The sequence below is a fragment of the Lepeophtheirus salmonis genome, chromosome 3, assembly GCF_016086655.4.
Source record: "Lepeophtheirus salmonis chromosome 3, UVic_Lsal_1.4, whole genome shotgun sequence".
Classification (NCBI taxonomy): domain Eukaryota; kingdom Metazoa; phylum Arthropoda; class Copepoda; order Siphonostomatoida; family Caligidae; genus Lepeophtheirus; species Lepeophtheirus salmonis.
In genome coordinates this window covers 32,160,050-32,181,337 of record NC_052133.2, presented here as the reverse complement: position 1 = coordinate 32,181,337, position 21,288 = coordinate 32,160,050, and the positions used below count along the sequence as shown (strand labels likewise).

Sequence of the window (21,288 nt, the reverse complement as noted above, 5' to 3'; positions counted from 1 at the left end):
CCATGTTATCTGTCCATTTATTTTCACTATTTTTTGAGGTTGGCTCCTAACGTTGAAAAAAAAAAAGGGGGGAGAGAGAGATTTAATAAATTGAATTAGCATCTTGGCTGGTAAGAAGTTGCAGAATTTTTCCAATATTCCTTATATATCTTAAAACTTAATCAAATCTGATAATTTTTGAAAGAACAATATCGAAAGTAACATTTTTTAATAGCATTCCATCACAACTACAATGTTTTATTAGTTAAAATCCTTAAAGTTGCAAAAAATGTTTACTAACTCCTTTAGAAAATCTATAAAATCTATGTTGGGCCTATTAATAATTAATTGAAGTTGTGATTAACTAGGAAATCACCTAGGGATACCACCACAAAGCTCAAACTTTTAAAGAGGTGTGGTGATAAAAATTAATCCGACTCAATATAAATATGAAGTGCAGTCGATTTTTGGAATTTGAAAATCGACTTATTATATGAATCAAATCGATAACTGTATTCAATGGGCACAACACTATTTTTTATAATACTTTTATTACAAAATCATGTATAATAGTTATTACGGTATATAATTATAATTATACAGTAGATTACATATTGTTTGTTAAAACACGTCATTTAAAATAAAAGTTTCCCATTTAAGTTGCTATTCATAATTATGAATGATGAAATCAATATGTATATATTTAAAAAAAATATATTTTTTCATCCTTACCAAACTTCAACATATGAAATATATTGTATAAATGGATAATTCTTTAAAATATTCACAAATACGCAACATACTTTTGTTTATATGTTTGCAGGATAATTTTTGCTGGTTTTTCAATTCATACACACAGGATGCCCCAGAATTAGAATACCATTAATTTTAACTTCATTTAACTCGTCAACGTATAAATTTAGAAAGTAGTCCTACGTAAATAAAAATTTCAATAATAATATTTATGATAGTTAACATTAGAAATATAAGATGTTTAGTTTGTTGGACACTATTCAAGTACACAAATTTTTGTTTACATAATTGCAATTTAAAATAAAAAATATATTTTTTTTGCAATTACTGGTATGTTCATATACCACAGACAGTAAAAAACAAAGAAATATAATAATTTATGATAGTATAAAAAATTGAGTACATTTGTATTGTAATATATTTTTTGTTATAGAGCCATTTACTATTTCTATGATTTTTTTCATGAAACATCGTCATATTGCTAATAACAATTTGTACTTTAAGAAATATTTTGATTAAAAAGTAGACTGTAGAATTATATAATTTTCATTACGATTGTAAATAAGAAGTTGACACTGACCAAATTAATATAAGTATGGAGATCGGGGACAGTTCTAACATTTTTTATTTATCCCAATTACCCAAGTCCCAATTACTTTGAGCTGATTTAACTTAGACTTACAAATTTTCACTGTTAAAAAATGCTTAAAGGTCCTTTTCTGGCTTAAAAACATTCTGAATGTGATGTATAATTCTGAAAAAAAAAAGTTGGTTTTATATTAAAAAAAAAAAATAAGTAGAGGAAAATTGTGACACGTGTTTCAATGTACCCCTTTGAAGTAAGCGTTAAAATATTTCAAATTTGTACACCCTGATTTATCAGTGAGTTTTGAATTTTGAGAAAATTATAAAATCTGATAACTAAATAACTATGACATCAAAAGCAATAAAAAACTGACTGCATAAATAGAAAAAAAACGAACCCTAAAAAACTACTAGAAGAAAAGTTGATAATAACATTTTTTTTTTTTTTTTATAAAATAATTTAAATTAGATATATTTTACAGTTGTAATGTAAATTTTATGGCTATTGTCTTTTTGATATTTGAGAAAAAAAACCTGTTTTAACCGTAAGATGCATTCCCTACTAAACAAACCATATACAAAATGTGTTCAAAAAATAACTTTTCAAATTTTTGCGGCTAATGTACATTTTTTATACTTATTTTTTTTTTTTTTTTATGTTTGTACACTCACCACTAACATTTATTTACTGTTTCAGCTTTGTACTATGTTTAATTTGTTTGTGAGAGGCATAACGGTTTGAAGTATTTTTAATGGCAATTTTTTGCTTTCTCCGCCTCTTTCATTGGAACAATTGGGCTTTGGTTTTCATATAATAACCATATACCCAAGATTCGACACCAATAATTGCCCTTTTGAGCAAATCAATATCATAAATGACCCCTGTCAACAGCTCCTGAGTGATGCTCATGCAATGATTCTTTTGGTCAAAACTAAGCAGTTTTGAAACAAACTTCCCTGACCCTCGTCTTATACCTAAAACGTTTGGAAAAAATTATGTCACGAGCCAACTAATATGTCAATATCCTCAGAAACTTTTCAATTGTAATTTTATTCACTTCTTCAACGTTTTCATCTGTTGTTGACGTGCTTGGGCGTCAAGAGCGAATTAATCGTATGCATTTTTGGTAAGTAAGAAAAAGAATGAAAATTGATATGGTAATGCTGATAATTTGAAGAATTTTGGAGAGGAGAGCAGACGTTATCTAAAATTATCTATGAGACGAACAAAATAAAAACAAGTTTCACTCCGTATTAAACAACGATATAGGCAGGAATTACTCCGTTTGCACTTTTCAATTATTTGTACTTTGAGTTCAACAAAAGCTTACACTTATCCTTCTCCAACCAATTTTCAGACACCTTCTATCATTTTTGAGCACACACACTTGTGATTACACTTTATACTAAAATGTTCTCTTCAATAATTCAACTATTGGAAAATATAAAACAGCAACAAAATGTTGCACGCAAAGAAAATGCCTAAGATTTACAACCGAACATATGTATAAATACCAATACATACAGAAAAAAGTGGGACATAATAATGTCCTTGATATCCTATTAATCATTATGTTTTTTTGTTGCTTTACAAAAAAATATGTATGTTCTTCATGAAAATATTTATTCTATATGATTGATAATACGTCAGGTCCAAGAGCTTTCTTATTGTCTTAGTAAAAAAATATTTATAATTAAGCAAAACTATTTTTTTCAAAGTTAAAAACAAATAATGGAGAAGAAACTTAATTGATAATACTAACTATTCTTATTTTAAAAAAAATCTATGAATAAAATGAAAGTAGATCAGGAGAATTGTGACAAAAAATTCAAATTTTGGCAACATACTTTTATTTTTTGAAAAAACGTTGTCACTTCGATAAATTTTTCAACAATATTTTAGTGAGGGCGATCATGGGTCTGACTACAATATATTGTTTAATAGAGATGGGAACTTAATACTTTCAGAGGTAAAGGCTTGATATTTGAATAGGACTCAAAAGTCAAGAATCAAAGCTTGATTGTATTTTTTTTTTTTAAATATTTTTTTCACATTTTGTTCAATCGTTTATCTGGTTGTAAATTACTCTTTAATTTATTCTTCGTAGGGAATACGTTGCAACATATCAACGATTATTGATATGAAATCTAACAGATGAAACTTATTAACTCTTAATTGTTTATAACCCCTAAAAACTGGACACAATCAAAGTTTTAAGACTCAAACAAACGATTAAATTATTATATTCTGGGAATAATCTTCCAATAAATATGATGACTGGTACTTGGCTAGCTTACAATATTTAAGGACCTGAACTTATAAGGCAAAATATAATGATTTACTTGAAACTCGATACCAAAGACTTTTGACTCGACTTGGGCTAGTATTGTTCATATTTGAAGACTTTTTCCCACCTCTACTGCTTAATAATATTATAATATTTTTATTCAAGCGTATGAAACATAATACGTTTTATACTTGAAATTTCAAAAAGGTACATATTGTAATCCCTTTTTAATTGATTTGACTATAAGTAGAAAAATGTAAGTTTGTTGAGTTAAAATTTAGTTTGTTTAGTTCACACCATCTTTAAATAATTGATTTAGAATCTTAATCCAAGTTTAATATATCAAATTGAGAAAAGTTGTTTCGTATGAAAAGATACTATTAATTAATAATTGTCCCATTGCACAGTATTCCAGTGGTTTTTTTTACTGAAATTCATCATAGTTAAATTAAATTTATAAATGAAAATGCAGGACTCTCAAGTTTTGAAATCAATTCGGTTTAGGATTTTTAATCATACTACGTGAGGTTATCAGTGTTATAACGTCTTTCAGCCGTGCTTTAAAGTTTTGAAATAAGTTCTAATAATAAAGAAAAATATTTATTAACATAATGTTAAACAGAAAAAGGATACTCTTTGCTTGTTTCGGGGTTTTTTAAGACGAAATTTATTGACTTCCCTTCGAAAAATTATGGTTTTAATACACTCATTTTGAACTTCGTGATATATGATAAAAATACGTATGAAATGCAATGCATGTTCTGAGAGCGTGATATTAATTGAAAATGCGTAAGTCTCACCTCAATTGCATGATACTTGAGAGCACCGAAAATGAAATGATATAATGAACTCTTTGTTGTCAATAGCTTTTGTTAAAATAAAAATTAAGTTATAAGACTTAAAAATTACATTATAAACAATCTACATGATACTTTTGATACAAATTACAATTTTTACAAAAATCCCAACTTATATACAAACCTGTATAGTATGCTTTTTATTTTAATATGTTTGATAATGCCTACAGAATAACTTTTATATGAACTACCTATTTCAACATAATAACACACTTCATTTAAATATTCCAAAACGGTTCAAACAAAAAAAGTTTTAAATCGTTTTCCTGAACTTTTTTGTTAAATATGTATAGATATAAATTAATCAAATTTGTATACTACCGTTTTCTCGAATGGCAGTTAAATTTGTTTACATATATTAATTTTGACCTTCTCTTTTTATATGTTTTTTGAAGTCTGATTAATACAAATGTATTATTCTACTAAAATGTTTATCCTATTCATGTTTGATCTTTAAAATGGATCAAGTAAGTATACACTAGGGTTTCTATCTCGGTGTTTTCCCGCCAAAGACAAATTCCCAGGAAATATCTATAATAGTAGGGAAGCTTGTATTTAATTATTTCATAATATATATGTAAAGTATTTAAAGTTCAAATATCTACTGATTATTCTAGATTAATAATAAGAAAAAGGAGAAGTGATCAACTTGATCAAACCAAACTTCAACAGTACTCCCTCCCCGCCCCCCCTACACGAAAGAAAAGAAAATTTTTTTTTTTTCTTATCGTCTAGTACAAAAGAAAATAAACAAAACAAATAATGAAGCAGCGAATTGAATATAAATAAAATTAATTAATTTATAAAATGGATCTTGTACAGCGCACAGTTGGAGATTCTGGTAGGATCTTGACGATTCCAAAAGCAGGACGGAGTCTATCTTTGGAGACATTGTCGACAGGATTTTAATCAAGAAGGTTGGAGCAAGAGATTCTCTGATTGGCTTATTTTTAAGAAAAACGTATTCAGCCTTGCTCAGAAGATTGTCGAATGTTTCTCTCTGGGTTACTCGTGGTGGAACGTGAGCCACCTTGTCCATCGTCTCGAAGAAGCGCCCCACATTGGCATCTGCCTTAGGAATAGGAAACGCATCGATGAAGCCTGAAGCCAAAAATCCCGAGTGACCAGTATGGAAATGGAAGGGGGAATATTTAGATCCTTGATCCATTTGTACTGAATTTCTCAGTCCACACAAAACAACAGGCAGAGCATCCAATTTTAAGTCTCTTCTAGTATCCGTGCAAATAGCCCAGTTTTAGGGAACTGTGGAACCGTTCAATAAGCCCATTTGATTCAGGATGATATGATGTGGTATTGCATATTTCTATCGCCGACACTATAGGCTTATGATCTGTGAATTAAAATTTTGTCCATCCAATGCCCAAAGAAAATGTTTAATGCTTTCCTTAATACTAAGTAATTCCCTATCAAAAATTTTAATTTTTCTTTTGCGTTTCAGATAAGGCTTTTGACCAAAATGCTAGTGGTTGCCAGCGCCCATTCAATTCCTGTTCCCGAAGAGCTCCCATCCAGTATTAGACACAACTGTTATAATGGCTTAACAGTTAATGAGTTGTCCCGGAAAGGTCTTGAGGATAAACTGTGTTTAATAACAGGAAAAGCTCTTTCACATTAATCATTCCACATGAATTTAACTTTTTTCTTTAAAACTGGATATAACAGCACTGTCCATTTTGACAAATATTGATGAATTGTGAATAGAGCTGAGCCATGCCTAACAAACTCTGTAAAATATCTTTCAATTTTGGAGAAGAAATTCTTACAATAACTTCAACTTTCAATTTAAGAGGTTTAAAACCCACCGGTGAAATAAAATGTCCAAGGAACTTAACAGAGTCCCTGAAAAACTCGGTATTTTTCAAGAGAAAGTTCATCTCTTGTTCTAGAAGCAATCAATATATCATCAAGATACACGAACACGTTTTTAATTCCCCTCAAAACCGAATGGATGAGTCGTTGGAATGTCGTGGCAGCGTTTTATTCCCACACGGTATTCTCAAGTACTCATACAACCCAAATGGTGTAATGATAGCTGGTTTACTGATGGAGTCTTCACTTATGAGTATTTGATCTTAAGCTATGTGCAAGTCCATTTTACTAAAAAATTTCATCCCTCTTAGGTTGGCCACGAAATCCCTTAAATTTGGAAGAGGATATCGATCTAGATCCGTCATGTTATTGAATTGACAATAATCACCACACATTGGCGAGCCTCCTTTGCCTTTAGGTACTACATGAATCGCTGACAAAAAGTTTGAAGAAGATGGACGAATTATTTCCTTGTTCAAAAGTCCATCAATTTCGTTTTTAACAAAATTGAGTTTCACACCATCCAGCTTGCGAGATTTTTCAAAGCAGGGAGGGCCCTTAGTTTCGATCTGATGTTCAACTCCATGAACTAGGTAAGATTCAGCGAATTTTTATTATCAAAAACTTCAGGGCATTGAGATTGAACCCATTGGGCTTCTGATAATTCTGAAATGACGCATTGATCATTAAAATACATTTTCTTGTTGAATAGGTCGATATTAATCTTGTAGAAAGGAAGAAAATCGGCTCCTAAAATAGGGTGGCCTCTGGATATGACGATAAATTTCCATTGGAAAGTTCCTAGATTTTCTATTTGCCCCTTACAGTTTTAGTACCGAGAACTTCTACTGGATTCCCTCCATAACCAAAGATAGGTGGCATAAGTTTCATTTAATTATATATTATTAAATCACCAAAAATTATATTTTTCTTCACTTACTATTTAATCATTTTTTGTTGCAGGTCGGATTAGGTAATGGAATTAAAAAAAGCAGAAACCGCAGGCTTAAAAGCTTGTGTACTATTAGTGATAATGATAAAAATGAAGAATATGGGGATTGAGTATACGTACGTATACTTTATTTAAATATTTACACTTGTCACTTAAAACCAATTTTTACAATAATATTATTCAATTTTCTTGTAACAAGGGAAAAAATATATTAATTTAGAAACTGTAGTGTAAAATTTAGGATTGTACCTAGAAGTTTTAAAAAGCCGCTATATAAAATTGAAGAATCTGATAATATTAACGTAGTAACCTTGAGAATTTGAAGAATATTTGAGAGTAGAGCAGCTTAACTTTCATGAAATTTTATAGGATTAAACAATCCTACTCCTTATCCAGTAAATGTATAGACAAAAATTTCTACAATGTCAATCCTCGATTCTACTCCGAGACCAATATGAACTTACATTGTATAACTCCCCAGCAAATCCTCAGGATTACTCGCCGTATTTCATGATCTCTCTCATTCTCACACGCAGTAAATTTATACTATGACGTTTCCTTCTCAAAAAATGAAAGAATAATGATAACATCCTTAAAAAAAACCAAAAATACTATTCTGGTTGTAACTAGAAAAAAGAATCACGCTCGTCTAACGTCAACTTTTCATACAACTATATTTATATATATAACATATGGCCTGAAAAGTCCCGGCCTTAAAACATAGCAGCTTTTACACCCAATTGTAGCCCTTTCTTAACGTTTAGGACCGGATTGGACGTTAACATTTTTGGACATATTTTGTGAAATATTAATTTATATTAAGGTAGGTTCTCCACATTTTAACTTCCAATCATTGTCATTAATATTTTTAAATTTGTAAAATGTAAGAATAAAATATTTATAAATTTTTATTATTGTTTATTGATCTTTCATTATTCTTAATTTAACTTTTGTTTTAAGTATATTTAAAAATAGACATAACCCATAAAAATGGTCCTGGATGCACCGGAAAGGATGTAAAGGATGTAAAACTGAATTTTGATTCGTTTATAATTTATTCAAATCGACAATTTGGAAATTATTTAAAGCTAAAAGAGAATTGATAATATTGAAGTGATTCCAAGTAGTACATAACATATCTGGCTGATTTGATATTTACAATATATATTTGAGCATTTCTTTGCTGTATTTCTTATATTTACAATATATATTTTTATCAATAAGTGAAATAACTTAAACTCTTTGCCTTTAAGTTGAATTTTATAGGGTTGATATAGCCTCTAAGTCATTTATTTGATTTGCAAATAAACTCCAAATTTTATTTCCGTATCTAATTGCGAGGTTTAGGGGTTGCACAATATCTAGCTACATATTTCAAGGGTCGAACACAAAAAGGTTTTTGAACCACTGGTCTATGTGACACCTTTATTTGTTCACTAACAGTGTTGAATATTACTTTATTGCTAACTACGAGACAGTAAAGAAGAAGGGATTCTTAGCAAAATTGAAGATTTGTTTTATTTCGCCAGGTGCCATCAGGTGATAATTCTAATACGTATGGAAAAAGTGGAAGAATAGAAGCTTGGATGTTTTTGGAAACTTTTCAGAAAACAAACCCGCTTACTTATTACCTAGCATTTTTAACATATAAGAATCAAGAAATAGAATAAATAACTAATGCAATTATTTCCATCGATATCTTGGTCTGGATATCAATAATTTATACGCATTTAGTCTATTTTTCAATACCAATTTGTGATATCAGGTTAACTATGTTTAAGTGATAGTTTATTTTCGATTTGTTGTCAAATGTTTATTTGAAATAAATATTTTTTGTAAATAAAATTTTAAAAACTAACTACTAGGCAGTTTCCATAAACTAAGGTATTTTAATTAACTTGAGAATGTAAATTCTGCAAAAGGAAGACAAAATTGCATATTAGGAAAATTGATAAAGAAGGTCATCTGTGGTATTATACAAAGTGACATCTTGCGGGGGAAGGGAAATGTATTTATGAGAGAACAGGCGTATTTCGTCAATTGATTATAGCTTTGGATCACGTAACCGTTTCCTCCCATACCACACTACTTGTTTTTTAATCCTTTATTATACCTCACAAATCAATGTAAATATCAAGGACTAATCATGATTAAATAGAGGCCATTCCATGAATCATACACATTATGTACACTTTTCCGCATTATGTACAATTTCATGAAATAAATCCTCAATAGATTGCAGCTGCTTCAAACCCAACATATACACAGAATAATGATTTCTCTTATTAATCCTATTATTTCTTAGAAGGATGAGAAATGTTTTTACTTCCCGATTCCCTAGAACGACAGTTGAGATATTTTTTATACTGACTGTTCATACACTTTGTAGGTATTCGCGATAATTGAAAATAAATCCCGAATCGGTTTTTTAGTTTTTGTTTTCTTAGTTAGGCTCTTATTTATGTGTACACAACATTATTAATATAAAATAAAGACTCCTGTCATCATTAATTACCAATGCTGACATGGTTATACCTGCATACATATATATAACCCTTCCCTTATTTTATTCCATTAATGTAATAGGATTTTTTTAAACATTCTCAATTTTTTTTCCTTATTCTTACTATTTTGAGTTCAATGTCTAATACCTTTTCTCCCCCCCCCTCTCACTCTTTTATACACAAAAATATACTATGTGCGTAAATCCAATTGTGTATTGTTATTTAAGGATGATGTGAAAGTCCTAGAATAAATTCGCATTTCTTTTTGTTTAAATCCAAACAAACTTACAAATGAACAAAATAGTGATGTCGTTCTTGAGATAGATTTAGTCATCGAACTCAGTGGTTCAAGAACGATAGGAGCCTAGGGACCATAGCCACCCACATACTTTTGAAGAGTTCTTATAATTATAGCAATAAGAAATGTAAGTCTTACCTAAAAAATATATAATGTAAAAATTTTAAGAAAAAGTTTTTTGCTTCTTGTTTAAAAAAAAATAATTTAAAAACACTATTATCAAAATATGTAAAAATCAGAAAAATCTATGTAACCCCCCGAAAAAAACATAATTTGCAGACACCTTAAAAGAAAATACAATCCAATTTGTTTGTCTCGAGACCAATATTTGAAAGCCTTAGTGTCCTTTCCGTCTCGATCCCTACCTATGTAGGTTCCAGTACCAATACTAAAAAGACTAGAGCGACTAGATTAAATTATTCCAGTAATTAAAAAAAAAAAAAAATCTTGGTTCCGGTCTCTTAAAGTCTTCGTATTGTCTTGGTTTCGACCCCTTATAATCGTGGTATTGGTGTCAAGACCCGGACCAAAATAACCATCAAAAACATTCATTTTCTTTAAAAACCTGGGTTTGAATTTTTTTTCTTTTCTTGCTAACTCAAAGTCTTAATCTTGTTTTTATTTCGATCCCTTCAATGTATTTTTAAGCGATATGGATTTCACTCATTTCGTCGAAAATATACATAACATATTTAGATTAAAATATGTTGAACTAATATAGAAATCATCAAAGAGTGTCTTTATTATCGCATGTGAGTACATACAAAGTATATAAAAAAGTAACCATGACAGTTGATGAATATTGATTTTGAAAACGTATTTTGTCATATGTGATTTATATATGTACCTGTTAGTAATGCTGGGTCAGTCCTTTTTTATTTGGTCTAATTTAGACTTTTTATATATGTATATAAAATTTCCATTTTTTTTTTTTGGCTCACAAATTTAAGAGATATGTCATCGGTGTGCCAATTTTTGATAGCCTAGTGGAGTTGCAAGTAAAGGCTTTGTATAGTACTGTTTTAAATGCGTAAGTACTCTGTACCACTATATTAACAATATACCTAACAACACTAGCACTTAAAAGTACATAGAATAACAAATGTCATTTTTATAGTACGATTTCTCTTTAGTCTCAAAATAAACCTTCCTTCTCGGTGATTACATCTGATTGTTTTTTCCTAGTAAGTATTCATTTGAGACCTGGAATCAGGAAAATTTAATGAAGGGCTAATTCTGGAGAATAGGGTGGACAAAAGACAATTTGTAGTCTAAAAACAGTTTTTTTGCTATTATTTAAGACACAAGCTTATTTATAATAGGAGAGATCCAGGATGACCAAGAGACATGAGGAGAAGAATTCACGTGGAGGAATAATGTAACACTAGATCATGTGTATTCTAACTATACTCTGATATATTTACATAAGACGATACTATTTATAACACGTAAAACACAGTACTTATATAAGAAGATAAAAACCAGAAAGGACATATTAAATACATAACATCACCCCCCAAGCACCAAATCCATGGCGGTGCTTAAACAGGTTCCTCTCCATGAACAGCAGCCTATAGATCCGCTCCATCCATGTCCAGGCGAGGACAAAACATTCTTCCTTGTATCGCAAAAGTTTATCTCCATAGACGTGCCGTGCTCTCAGCACGCGCACCGGAGAAAGGAGGACAATACTCCTCATAAAGGTTTTAAGGACCCGAGCACCTTGCTCGTCCCTGGGAGAAATAACATTCACCCTTGTTGAGGTTTTAAGGACCCGAGCACCCTGCTCGTCCCTGGGAGAAACAACACTCACCCTTGGTTTTAAGGACCCGAGCACCCTGCTCGTCCCTGGGAGAAACAACACTCACCCTTGTTGAGGTTTTAAGGACCCGAGCACCCTGCTCGTCCCTGGGAGACATCTTGCTCGATGTACCCTCATCCAACTCGGGATGATCCACAAGAGAGACCGTTCCACATCCATCAACCAATGATGTGAACGGGAGAGTAGGAACAGTAGAGAACCAAAAGTGCGTAGGAATAAATCCATTTTTAATTATGTGGTCCCTGACCCGGACACACACTTCACTTCTTGAAAGTGACCAAGGTTCTCTTCCTTCCTCCACGAGGCCCAAACATAGGCACAGTCCATATTGCTCCGCCTTCCGTAAACGAACGAGCATTCTCCCTATCGACGAAAAAGGGCTACCCAAATCCAAAAGGGCTAGCTTCGCCGATGATCCCACAGCAGGGAGGTCACGTGATCCTGATCCCATCCTCGTCGCCAATGTTGCGTCTTGACGAGGGAGAGACACAATCTTATTTATAATAGGAGAGATCCAGGATGACCAAGAGAAATGAGGAGAAGAATTCACGTGGAGGAATAATGTAACACTAGATCATGTGTATTCTAACTATACTCTGATATATTTACATAAGACGATACTATTTATAACACGTAAAACACAGTACTTATATAAGAAGATAAAAACCAGAAAGGACATATTAAATACATAACAAAAATTGTATTTATTATGGTCTCATTTGGCTCATATTTTCTGCTATATCATGAAGACGTTGTTGTTTTTGATCGATTGTAAGCTCGTACGGCACTTACCTTGAACACAGCTTTCGCATGTCTCAATTCGATACATCCAGCACGGTCCTTTGATATTTATAGAGTCTCAGTTATGTCAATCAATTTCGCTTTAAGATCATTCAAAATTGTTTTGTAGACTTTTTTGATGTTTTTGTGGGTGGTTCGTGCGTTCACTATATATACATTGCCATTGACGCTCGTTTTAACTTTGTTTAAATTTAGTAAACGATTTTTCAATACTTGATTTCGCTGGTACAGAGTCCCAATAATGTTTATCAAGCCCAGGCTTGTGAATGGAACATGAAATTTACTGGTATTCTGAGGAACACACGTTCAATAAACGGAACATGAAATTTGTTTTAACGTTGAACGCTAGAAATGATATTTTAGCGTGTCCTTGCACTTATCTTTGTGGTATTTACTATAAAAATTGAAATCACATACTCGATCAGTGTTTCCACTTTTAAAAAAAAATAGTGTCTTTCAAAGATACCTTCAGAATTTATTTGAAATTTTATATAATATTAACGGTTCCTTTGAATCCTACGCCTATAATCCAGACTTCTTTTCTTTGAATTTCAAACTTTTTCGAACAAATATTGTGTGCTATCAGGGATAAAATCAGATTTGTGTTGACTTACGGCCAAAAAAAAAAAAAAAATCTAAAATCGGAGTGCTTAATGTATATGAAAGAGTTTATATGAACATATTTAATCAGCTATTTATTTACTTACTCTAACAATCTTGTATTATTATTTTAATAGTTTAAGTCAAATTATATTTTGTTAAATGATGAACCAAGTTCTTATCATAAAATACATAAATAATAGTATATCAGTTGATGAGAATGACGTTGTTAACTAAATATTATCAACTCATGTTGTAACTTTTTTTTTCTCGTTATAAAATAGTAGAGGGAACTGTTATGTGCAATATAAGTTAAATGTATATCCTTCAGTATTTTAAAGTACGAGGGAGGGAACTCTATTCAGAGACTTATTTAACAACTTGTTATATTAGCTATAACATTTATTAATTGGAACCCCAGAAATGGTTACTAAATTTCTTCAACTCCTGAAAAAATCTTATTTTGGGCTAAAAATAATTTAAATTTTTATTGACTAAAAAATCACATAAGGACAACACCACAGAACTCAAAACCTAGATTTAGCGATAAAAATCAAACTCAATCAATAAAATTTAAGTCGAAAAGGATTTTTTCGCATTTTAAAATAGACTCATTTTCTAAGTCGAGTTTGAAAAAAGAACAAAAGTCGAACTGGGTAGATTATTGTTCGAGTTGACATTTTATACAAAAATAGGTACAAAACAATATTTTATTCAGATGTAACTAGAGGGTATCATTTTGTATTATTATACACAGGTAAAATATGTTATATCATTCTCTTTGATATGATATCATATTAGTTCAATTAAATAAATATATCTTTATTGACATATTGTTTATGAATGAATACAGTTGAAACATGAATACATATGTAGGTTCAAAAGGTATTACCGGAGCAGATAGGTATCTACGTAGGAAACTGTCGTATGGGACATCGAATAGATGTTCTAATATTCACAAACAAATACTATTAATATAGTAGTGACCCATATTGTTTACAAGTGTTGATTATTTGAATATCAACTGTTATCTTTTTTATACATAAAAACTTTAAATAATGATATGTTGTACTGATGGAATTTTTAGTGATATATTTTTCCCTCACACCAGATTGTTTAAAAGTGAAAAAACCGCCACTTCTCAAAAGATATAGTCGTCACAGTCAGACATTAAGGAATTAGATGAAGGAGAAGATATATCCCTAGAGTTGTATTAAATATGACTTAGAACGTTTGCAATACTTTTTGTACTTGCAACTTAAACATGTTTTTTTCTTTTCCAAACCTGTTATCATTATTATTTCATTTTTAAAGAGAGAACATTTAATTATAAAGTAATTGATAGTACATATGCTCATAAAAGACAAAGAGAAACAATTCTAATTTGTTAGGGATTTATAAGTGTAAGCCTGAGGAGGACTAAGAGTAGAATTGAGGATCAACAACCGAGCTTATACTGCCTACTGCCTAGATACGGTGTTGTTTTTGTTGTTATTTTCTTGTTTTCACACCAAAATGCAGCTGATCTAATTAAACCCCAGGACAGCTAGGCTGCTCTCCTCTAAAATATTCTTAAGCTTGTCAGACTTACCAAATTAATTTTTGTTGTTTTTATGGTATTTCAGCAGCTTATATTATATACAGCTTCCTGGAGGGGATGATTGCATACCAAGAAGGAACGAAGGACACCCTGCACTAAAGTGGCGAAAAAAAATATATCTCTCCAGATTAGTCCATACCTTTTAATTTAATTTCCCTTGTTTAATTAACAAATTTTGAAAAAATTGTCTCATTTTGTAAATAAATATTATAATAATTGAAAACATGCAATCATTGCAATGAATGTATGCATTTTAAGCTAGATTAAAATTTCTGTATCAACCCGTCACAACTTTTCATTTAAATCAAATTTCAAAATATTAGCTTCTAGAGTGCTGAGGTATTGCATGGAAGACTATATACAAAAATTTATGGGAGATATGTGAGAAAAGAACCCTTCTCAGCGAGTGTCAATCACTTTTATGAACAATTTATGTGATTTTTTTTAACTTGACATCACTCTATCATAACTTTCATTAAGAGCACATCTGTTGAATACATATTAAACGTCTCCTGACATTTCAATAAGGCTAAAAGAATGTATAAATTATATTCCTTGCAAATGTACATATTATAGATAATTGCTTCTTTTTTTTTATTTTTATTTTGTCTTTAAATAGGCTAAAGAAAATTAATATTTTTTTATATTATTGGTTTATATCAATTTCATTAATATGAGCTTCTTCAAAAGATTATTCTGCTAGTTTTTGTTTATAAAGCAGCAGTTCAGATAAAATGGTACAGTTATCATTCTGTTAATGTTGTAAGTTGCTGATATATCATCAAACAAATTGATTGTACAAAAAAAAGTATTCTATTTGTATATGAAGAGGGTCTCATTTATCGAAATTATACTATTATCTTCCCTCCTAAAAACACATCTGTCCAATTCTTCAAAATATAATTATCGATTTATCTTTGAAACAAAGATATGCTCTTACCCTTTCCAAATGATCAACCATAAATACAATTAATCCTAACATTATGTTTATTTATAGGTAAACATTTCTAAAATAACATCGTAAAAAAGCTCACTAAATTGTTCTCCTTCATTAATAAATACGTTTTTTATTCCCCTATTCTTTAAAAAATAAACGCAATGAGACAATAATTTATTAACCTATTTGGTATTTACCCCGTTTATCTCCATATTTTTATAAGGGAGTTTCAAATATTGCTTAATAAAGAACTAAATTTAAATTCATCCATAAATTTAGACAAATAATGTAAGTATACAGGGTGGTTCGGAATGAGTGGTCTATATACAATTAACGTCAATAAATTAAAGGTGTTGTTATTAGATATATCGTTACTCAAGTCAAAAATATTGCAAAAACAGTATGGTGCCCCAACCCGCACTGCAAATAAGTTTAAGAATTATTTTGAGCACTTTGGGTCTCTTCTTCACCTGATTTTTGAGTATGGTCGAAGTATAAACTTGTGTAGTTTCCACCCACAACAAGTTAATGACAATAGTGGAGGGTAAGGGGCAAAATATTACGTTGACATTGTACTTACTAGCTTCCAGTCAATGTCGAGTCCTGTTCGCCATGTTCTTAAGAATGAGTTATCAGTCAATTGTAAGACAATATTAAATCCATAAAAAAGTATTAATACCTAATATTATTATACAAAAACCTAATCCTTGAGTATGACAATTCGTTCAATGGGGCTTTAATTAAGAACTACCCTGTATATGTAGCAACTCAACCACGCTCATATAAAATATAACTTTATACAGACTCTTATTCATTGAGTTGACAAGCAAGAAACAAACATAAATATTTATGTTCTTTTTGTTTTTCATATTTTTAGCTTATAATGAATAAAGAAAAACCATATCCATACAAAAAAATATTGATTAACTTTTGATTTTCTTTGTGAAAAGTTTAATATCGAATATAGCTGGAAAACATACATATTTTGTTAAGATTATACCTATGGTGGGATGTAGTAGGTATTCCCATATGAAAAATAATTAAATTAAATATTAATTATGTACAAAGAAAAAAAAATTTCTTAAAATAAAAGTTGAGTTCTATATATATGAAAAAAAAAACATGAATAATTTTTATTTCCTCGTTAATGACTATGTGTTGGTATGAAGGTTCATAGAAATGCTAAAATAATCAAAATTGGGGAGTAAAATAATAAATTTTGTCTAAATTATTTATAAAATGAATATAAATTAGACACGTGAAGGATTATAAATTCATCTTGTTCAATCTTAACGGTGGCGGAGTGAAAGAAGTGGAAGGGGATCCCCGTCATCGCCCCCTACAATGAATCCAATATAGGACAAGAAAATAAAGAAAAATATCATTTAAAAGCAAGAATCAAAACTATATTTTCTTAGAATTTTTTTTTTTTTTAAACCAGATTCGAGGTTTTTGTTCTGAATAAGTTTAAAATCAGTCCCTTAGAAGAGCCACAAAATATTTTGAAGGTTTGCCTAATCGAAAAGTGATGTGATTTAAAAAAAAAAAATGATATACCAAATTCTTTTACTGATGAGCTAATTTTTCCTTAAAGTAGGTTTAGTAAATTTGCGACAATGAGGCACCATAACTTACAAATGACTGTAAAAGTTGTGTCACCTCAACACTACGTCTACATATACTTGTGTATGACAAAGAAAACTTTCAAAAATTAAATATAAAGTCAACAATTGACCGTATTATTCTTATATAGTAAAACGTGAATTTAGAATTTCTGCGTTTCTTAATTCACATATAGATATACAATGTATTTTCCTATACCATAGTTGAACTATATCAATATTGATTTAATTCTATAGAAACAATCGATTTAAAAAGCCAATATTTTAACTTTTATCTAACAAACATAAATATTCTAAAAATAGGATTTTTAGTTTCACAACTTATTATCAGTATTATAAGTATTATGTATGTAATTAAAATTTAATGACTCGCTTATCATTAAAATAAAACTCCAAACCAAGGGTTGTAAATCCAAAGCATTTTTGTAATTGGTAACCTGGACCCATACCACTGATGATTTGTTAAAGAGTTAACTTTAGTGATGTGAAAGTTGTGTGAATTCTTGTGAGCATAAGTTTTTTGTCAACTTTGATTAACAGCATATCTGCGTACAGAAATCACAATAAAAACTTTGGTGCTCCTTCTCGCCAATACGTTTGAATGTTCAAAATAAGAAAAATAATTAATAAGGGGACTAATTTCTTGCTGATAACAAACATAGAATTTTTTTGAAATTGTGTTCTCACGGAGAGTAATCAACCATATTTTAAGAGTCCCTAAGCTATTAACACCCCGCCCTCCTTACCAATCCTCTCGATCTATTTCTTAAATATTTACCTTTATTCTTTCTCTTAAAGAGATTAAAAAAACAAATTTTTACCGTTTAGAAAAATATCACACGTGTTAGATTTGATATTTCTTATATCAAATCCACATAATTATAAACTATCAGCTATAAGTTAATAACTATGATCTTTTTCGAATCAAACCCCTCTCAAAAAATTTCAATTAAATTTACACTGTATTTGAATCTGTATATAGAAGTCGTATGCTACATGGATAAGAAAGCATATTGTTGTTCATATATTTATATACATACAATATAAAAACAACATGTCAAGAACAAATATGACTATTACTTCCACTAAAACATTCTAAATGTGAAGTAATCTATTTTTTTAATTTTCTGCTGCAGTTGAATACATCTCTTATAATACATACATACTTGTAATAAAAGGAGATTAGATACTTCAGTGTCAGTAAAAGATTATGGGTAGATGTATGTATGTATTTCAAAAGGATATGTGTTTTCGAAGAAATAGTTCATATTTCTAAGATTTTATGAAGTTACATAGAATTCTTGTATGATAGGGCAGCAAAATGTGGGCTGTTAATTAATGTTTATTTTCTCATTACTATGAAAGGGTTTATTGATCAATTTTTGATATTCTGTTTCCACCATCTTTTTTACAAAAACAAACTATACTAAATATATCGTCATTTCATCCTCATTAGCGAGCAACAAGTAAAAAGCCAGATCATCACAGATTTCCTACATGCTTGAGTTGATATGATGAAGGTTACGGACATTGTTAAGTGTTCTAGTAGCTTAGTTTTAAAGTTGTTCAAGATGAAAAAAAATAATGGAAAAGACGTATAAAATACAACTTGAAATTAGTTTCTTTCACAAGGATCCTACGCCACCTTCTGACAGAGGGCATGAAAGCCAGGAGGCTCGAGAGGTGCAAGAATATTCCTCCCATGGATCAAGGCAAATGGGGCAATTTTACCGAACAAGAAGATTTTCACAGTTGATCAATTCCATAACTACCCGAACGACCGCTGGCTTTCGGAAACAAAAGATGAGGTACAAGGGATTTACTAAGCCTAATATTCTGCCAAAAAAATTGCCCTTGTTGTTATGGCCTCTGATGGAAAGAAGATACCTCCGGTTTTTTTTTTTTTTAAGTTTTTTAAAGTCTTGAAAAAACCTTGTTTAGATGCATTGGTAACATTTATTTTTGTATTTTTTCCCTAATTATTGAAAATATAAAACTATTGATGTATTTCTAAATCTATCTTTCGAGTCTATGTTTCGCTGCCCTACTCTGTAGTATTATCTACAATATATTTGATCATATATCATACTCATACGCGGGTGTGTCAATAGTTTTAACTATTGAACCTGCAAAACATTTTTGATTTATTAAGTATTTCTCTCTATTATGAAAATTTTAAACGTCAGGCAATTAATACAAAAACTTCAAACACTTGTCAAATGTAAGAGCGTCCTCATTCTGGACAATCGTTTCCAGCTCTCTCGGTTGTTTTTGGAGGTTGTTTAAGGATGACTTCTTGGGTCCATTTTGGTGGATGGCATCTATTGTACTATTGGAATCAAACAAAGGTGATTTTCTCAATATAACTTATTGTATAGCTGCCCAGTCCATGGAGTGCAATACCACTGCATCAATGGAATATTCCATACCAAATATTAACATCTTATTGACAGATAACTAAGAGATGAATCTCTTCCATTCCAACAGAGATTCTGCCGTGATGTTTGTAAAATATAATATAAATTTGGGGTAAAATATTTGAGAGTAGTACTAGTCCTCCTAGTTGATACCTATTTCTCTTCAGGGCAGGACGTATCTTTTATCAAATAATCTATTCAACCCCCTTTCTTCTTCCTTTAAGAGCCTCTTACCTACCGATGCTAGAGCTGTGACCACATAAACCATTTGAGCAATTAATTTGGAGTTGTATAGGCCTACTTTCTTTTGCAAGTTAAATCCTCTCCAGACCTAACACTACTTTTGGGGTTGAGAATTTAGCTTCACAAAGTTAGACAAAGAAGGTTAAATTACCTTCCATTCTATTCATTCTATTACACTTTCAAATACTCTACATCCTCCAATCATTATGCACACCATCCACCAATAGGAAAGAATGGAAGTATTATGCGCATTGATTTTTATACCCGAAATTAGAGAAAATTTATAAAAATAGGTGAGTAAAATATCAATTTTTTCTATTAATTGTCTGTCCGAATTTCCCTCCGCCCTCATTTTTAAGGCCGTCTTCCTAAAAATCAATCAAATGCTTTTTAATTCCTATAGAAACACCAAAACCTCCATATTTCTGCATAAGTGTACAACTTAATTGTTCTATTGCAGCCACAAGCACTAAGGGAGATACGAGACATCCTAGTCTCCAGCTTTTTTCTCTGACAATATGGTTACTTTTTAATCCATCAATCACTATAGTTTACGTTCCATTGAATGGGAGAGCATGGGTTGGATTAAAAAAAAATTCCCATGTTTTTCTCATTTTAACGAATTTAATATTTGCCTAAATATTTCGTGAAAGTAAAGGCTCGATTTGTTTAGCTAAAAAACCTGCTAAAATTCTGTATGATTCATTAAGTATTTTCAAGGGCCCCCAATGAGTAAGTTACCATTACCTTTTGGGGAGATGAGAGAAGTCCTACTTCGAGTTCAAGCTGAGGGAATCATACCCCTCTTTTCCACCTCAAATCCAAACCTAATAAATAGGGAACAATGTACTCTGTACATTTTTCCTTCTATATTTTTAGGTTTATAATTTTTGTCATCTCGGTAAAACTTATAGATATAGTCCAATATATTATTATATGTATTGATAGAACAAGATGCCACTTTTTTTGCTATAGGAACCCCACTCCTAAAGCATCACAATATTCCTTGATAATTATCCCGAAACACTTTGAGAATTGATTTCGGATTTGTAATTACTTTATTATAAACAATATTTTTTTCAAATCAATTCAGAAATTATTTTGTTTTATCGATACATATTTAAATCTATTTTAAGGATTTCTTTTGACATCGACTTTCCACTTCATCTCTTCTTTGGCAATTTCGGCAATTCCAAATGT

The 21,288-nt window shown here is 30.5% G+C and overlaps 1 long non-coding RNA gene across 1 annotated transcript; it reads left to right on the top strand.

Moving 5' to 3' along the window:
• Nucleotides 1–5,214: 5,214 nt before the first annotated feature.
• On the top strand, nt 5,215–19,445 carry LOC121114949 (uncharacterized). Its single transcript, XR_011779391.1, has 6 exons — nt 5,215–6,048; nt 6,237–6,545; nt 6,604–6,885; nt 7,005–7,167; nt 7,256–7,360; nt 18,885–19,445. It is a non-coding gene; the product is annotated as an uncharacterized lncRNA (long non-coding RNA).
• The last annotated feature ends 1,843 nt before the right edge of the window (nt 19,446–21,288 follow it).